This window comes from Notolabrus celidotus, chromosome 9, assembly GCF_009762535.1.
Source record: "Notolabrus celidotus isolate fNotCel1 chromosome 9, fNotCel1.pri, whole genome shotgun sequence".
NCBI classification, from domain to species: Eukaryota; Metazoa; Chordata; class Actinopteri; order Labriformes; family Labridae; genus Notolabrus; species Notolabrus celidotus.
In genome coordinates, this window is record NC_048280.1 from 37130435 (window position 1) to 37136436 (window position 6002).

Genomic DNA, 6002 nt, shown 5'->3' on the forward strand with positions numbered 1-6002 from the left:
TTAATGGATGAACACAGGGTTTTAGTAAATTAATTCACATCTTTATTCTAAAAATGGTTATTTTACAAGGTGATTATTTGTTAACTTTAGCTCTATTTCTACATTACAATAGGTAAAAAAAAAACAGAAACTCAGACCCATCTCAAATTTCAGATGATGTGTAATAACCTTTTTTTTTCATTTTTTTTAAGTTATATTCTTTGGGCATTTTTGTCTTTATGACAGAACAGCTGAAGAGAGACAGGAAACATGGGGAGTGGAGCAGAAAGTGGGGGAAGAGCATAGACTGTATAAATAATGGACGTAGTATCCGTGACATCACCCATCTGTTTCTGAAGCGCTGTTTTGAGGCCAATCGTCGGCGACAGCCATATTGCTGCTGTTGAGTGAATGTGACGTAAAGAGGCGGGCTTTGAGCCTCCTAGCCAACAGCTACAGTGTTCCCGCCTGTCAATCAAGTCAGCTGTGCCTCTCATTGGAAGACTCATAATCTCAATATCTTCGAAATTGCTTGTCTCTTTGAATGGGTATGTCGTTCCTGGTACTTCTGGAGCCAGCCTCAAGCGGATCCTCGATGAATTGCAGTTTTTAGCACTTCCACATTGGACTCATATTTCTAGACTGGAGGTTGCCGCTTGGGGAAGACATGCAGCACATGGTCTTGGCTGGGAGTTGATCCGGCGACCTCTGTGACGAGGACTATGGCTGTTTCCGAAACGGCCTGCTACATACTACTTACTAATGTAGTAGTCAGTAGGTATTGCCTACTACATACTGCATTTGAATTTAGTATGTAGTATGACTGTTCTGTCCGATCTGTCATGCGGCATGCTGAGCCAGACTTCGCTGGATTTCCGGTTTCGGAAAGCGGAAGTAAACAACGGCGAAGCCGATAAATAAAATGCTTATTTAGCATCCATTTATGATTTAAAAAGTTAGGAAGTAGTTTATATGTAATTTGATAACTTTCACAGCACCCAAAAACGGATTTCCTCCCGTCAAAAAATGAGGAAAAAGAAAAAGCAGAACGAGCGCTGTGCATTATGGGAAACAGTACGCGAGGAAGACTGGTCCGATGCACACTGAGATATTTTCCCGAATCAGTAGACATCCGGGGAGTTTTGGCATACTGCAGATTTTGCTCTTGTTCACATACTACTTACTACATACTGAATTTTGGACATATCAGTATGTACTGCTAGTATAGTAGGCGATTTCGGAAACAGCCTATGGCCTCTGTTTGTGGGGCGCATAGATCACTAGGCCAACCAGTGCCCCTGTAATAACATTTTCAAAGGATGTAAGACATATTCAGTGACAAATTAAACACCTTTTATTTAAAAAATGCAAAAATAAAACAGAGAATTTAAAGAGGGTGAATAATTTCAACATTTTTGTTTCCATGAAATAAATTATACCAACAAATAGATATCTTGTGGAACATTAAAATGTATTTAGCATTTTTCAAGCTGGGCTACCCATCAGCGCAGCGGGTGGTGCGGTTGATGGTGTAGTGATTGGTGCAGTAGACCAGGTGGGTCGGGACCCTCTGGAGGGTTGCAAGACACACATGGGGGGTCGTGAGATGTCTTCCAGAATTTTTTTATTATCTAAAAATAGTCCAAAAACATGCTCTCCAGTTTGATTGATCACTCTAAATTGCCCGTAAGTGTGAGTGTGTGCGTGAATGGTTGTCTGTCTCTCTGTGTTAGCTCATAGGCAGGCTACCTGTCCAGGGTGTCCACTGCCTTCCAGCCCCCCGTGACCCCTAACGGGATAAGTGGTCAAGACAATGGATGGATGGAAAAATAAAACAACAAAAATATCGACACTAATAATAGTAGCTAAACTTGAAATAAAACCTTGAAAATATAAAGTGTAATGAGTTTTCTGCCTTTCTTTGTTTCCAGATGACTCCTAAGTTTAGGGTTAGTGAACAGTTAATTATCAAAAGCATCAGTAGCAGCAGGTTCATTCATAAAGCACAGGAAACACAGACACATGCTCATATAGGTAGGGTCATTTTCTGCAGACCAGCTAAATAAAGACACATTAAATCACTTTGAGGGACAGGGGGGGTCATGAGTCTTTGGCACCTATATTTTGGGGTCGCGGGCTGAAAAGTTCAGGAACCCCTGCTGTAGACTGTACAGTGGGCAGTGCAATGAATGGTGCAATGAATGGTGCAGTGGATGGTGCAGTGGATGGTGCAGGTGGTGGTGCAGTGGGTGGTGCAGTAGGTGGTGCAGTGGATGGTGCAGGTGGTGGTGCTGTAGGCATTGCAGTGGGTTGTGCAGTAGATGGTGCAGTAGGTGGTGCAGTAGGCGGTGCAGTGGATGGTGTAGTTGGTGGTGCTGTTTCCTCACAGTGATAAGGTTTTTGGTTTGTCTGCATGTTCCCCCTGAGCAAACATGCTTAGTTCCCTCCAGATGCTCCATATTGAGCACAGTTCATCTGAAGCTCCTGTGTGGGGTTTGGAGCGGGTTATGAAACAGACTGAAACTCACACTGATGTCTGTTTATGACCCACAGAGCCACTATTTATGCCCCTGTTAAGCCTGGTTTATACTTCTGTGTCGACTCTACGTCGTGTTGCCCACACGGACATGAGTACTACAGAACTACTTGTTCTGCAGTACCTGTTTCAAGTCGCTGCTTGTGCACAGTGAACTATGGAGACTTTGGCTTTTCATGTTAAATTGGAGCTGATAAATGTTGCTGTTGATAAAACAGAAATTATTAGAGAGGAGGAGGCGCCATTGACCTAGCGGTTTAAGCTTGCGCCCCATATACAGAGGTTATAGCCCTCATTGGTGCGACTCCCGGCCTTGAACATTTGTTACCCTCTGCTCCCCACATGTCCTGTCTCTCTTCAACTGTCCTTTCAAAAAAGGCAAAGATGCTGCAAAATATGAATAAAAAAAAAAGAATAGAGAGGAGACGGAGGAGAAATCTACGGGCAATTTTCGGCGATTACACAGTTATATTTCGGAGGAGTGCAGGTCAGGCTACATAAGATAAGATAAGATAAGATAAGATAAGATAAACTTTATTGTCCCTGGGGGGAAATTTGTGGTAGGCTTCTGTGTTGGAACAGGACTACACGGACGTACGCTGTAGGCTACGGTGCTGATTTGACACAGAAGTATAAACCAGGCTCTTTGAATGATTTATGGTGAAGTCCTGGTTCTCACTTGTTCTCTGCTCATGTTCAACAACATGAAATATAAAAAGAGAACAAAGAAGAAAAGCCTTGGTCAAAGTTTGAAGAGCTATGTAGTTATGTACCTGTGTTTAATATTTCAGGAGTCATTAATTAAACATGAAGAAGAAGATGGCTCACCATTATGTAAGACATGATTAATTTACAAATCAAGAAGTGACAACGCTGTCATACTTTATCAACATCTTCAAACTCTGTAAGTTAACCTCCTGTTTCCAGTGTTCATTTTGTTCTTTTTGCTGATTTAGATTCAAATGTTAAAAACAGGGAGAAGCTTTTGTATGTTCTCAGGTAACCTGAGGCATGAGAAGCTGTCATGCTGCTTCAGTCTTACTGAGTAGGATCAACAAGAAAACGCCTCCAGTGCTGCAAAACCTGACACCTGTAAAAAAGACACAAACACACCTGAGCTGGGTAAAACCTGTCCTCCAGGCTGTGAACTACAGGAACAACACAGGAACAGCAGCCGCCATTTTAAGAGCTGACACAGGGGTGCAGTGACACGGAGCAACAGCATGAGGTCAGGTTCCCTGTTCCTGAACTGTTCCTGAAAATCAGCAGGAAGCCATGACTCTTCTGGACAAAACTACTCATGAATTCCCCTTTACCTTCTGCTGATACACATCGTGTATGCAGTGCTGAAAAAGAAGGCCACAAACCTTCTTCAGGATTCTGACTTCAATCTCAGAAAACAGAGTCAGAATCTAAAACATCAAGAAAACAGAAAAAAATCCCCCTGAGTTATAATCACTGGAAACTCTTTGAGGGAGAGACCTGAACTTAAGACTTTGAAGAAAATAGTAAAACAAGTCAGAGGTCCAAGAAAATAGATTTAAGTCTTGGAAACAAAGTCAGGTCCAGAGAACTTAGAATCCTCATAGAAGAAGGTGAGATCCTCATTTTATTGTATCAAAATAAATAATTACAAAGCTCTCAGAAAATTTACCAAATTGTAAAATAAATGTCTGAATTCTTAGAAAAACAAATCTAAGAAAATTTTAGATTGTCATAAAATTCATAAAATAAAATATTTAAGATAAGACATGCCTTTACTCGTCCCACAACGGGGACATTTAAAGTGTTACAGCAGCAAAGTAGACAGTGCAAAACAGTGAAGAGTAAACAAGAGCATATCAAATAGTCATTATTAAAAAATATTAGCAATTAAAAGAGTAAATTAGCATATCTGAAGAAGTAAATTTACAATATATTTACAAAATATTTAGAAAAAATAAACTAGTAACAAAAATAAAAAGTCAGAGGTCTGACTAATCTCAGATGATTTTCAGAATAAATACCAGTTAATACATATATATATTTTTAAATATCTTGTTGTTATTGTTTTGAATTATTGAATCAAAGCATTGGGACCAGATTCTTATTTGTGTAAACTTTCATTAAGTCAAGAGTCTGATTCTGATTCTTAAGGATTGCAAATTTTAATTTCCTAAAAGTGAACTCCAAACGCTGGTTCCCCAGGGAAACATGTATCTGATGTGATAGTTTCTTTAATAAACTGATCTATAAATATCATCCATGTTACAAACTGGTTCAACATTTGTGAATTAGTCTCTCTGTGGAGATTGTGTTTCAGCAAATCCACGTCACTTTGGCCCGTCCCTGAAACTCTCCAGCAGATTTGGTCAAACACAATATTCCCTCCATGGTGTGAAGTGACAAACAGCCTCTCATAGTTGAACTGTTGATTCTCTCAGGTCAGCTGGGATGTCTAAATATCATGAGGGTTTGTTCCAGTACTACCACCCCTCCCGCCGCCTCCGATCCTCTGACTCCAACCTCCTCACTCCCATCACTAAATCCAAGCACCGTACCTTGGGGGACCGGGCCTTTGCCATAGCCGCCCCCACCCTCTGGAACTCTCTCCCCCCACACATCCGTGCTTCTGACTCACTTCATTCATTTAAGAAACAGTTAAAAACTTACCTTTTCAAACAGGCATTCCCCACACATTCATTATTCCACCTCTTCCCTTGTCGTCTGCTTGTCTTATATGTCTTTATTGTATTTATTTATTGTCTCTCTTGTAAAGCGTCTTTGAGTTCTTGAAAAGCGCTATATAAAACTTAGGTATTATTATTATTATTTGTTGAGTCTTCTCTGGGGACTGTCTTCAGACGGCTGCTCCTCTGAGCTCCATATAAACCTGTAGTGTCTCTGTAAACATCCATCATATAATCCAGAGCTTCAAGTCTTGTGATCATTCATTCATGTTTCTAAACCAATCAGAGACTCTGTCACTTGTATCAGTCCCCAGGTGCGTTCATAATGGGTTTTTTTCTTTAGCAACACCTGATGTACTCAGAGGTACAGGATAACATTTACTTTATTCTGTGCATGTTTGGATAGCATTGACATGGATGGAGGCAGACTGTGTCTAACATGAGTCTGGTCCTGCTGGAGGTTTCTGCCTGTTAAAGGAAGTTTGTCCTTGCCACTGTAACTTGCTAAATGCTGCAAAGTGCTCTGCTCATGGTGGATTAAGATGAGATCAGACTGAGTCCTGTCTGTAAGATGGGAATGGATCTGATCCTGTCTTGATGTTGGGTCTTAGTTAATAATAGAACATAGAGTACGGTCTAGACCTGCTTTGTTTGGAAAGAGTCTGAGGAGAACGTTTGTTGTGATTTGGTGCTTTATAAATAAAGATTGATTGATTGACATGCACGGTGAAAATTAAGCACATCAGCAATTTAATTTAGTTTCATCCAATCATCAGAAACTATTATGTACTGACTCAGAAATGATGCTGTCACAGGAG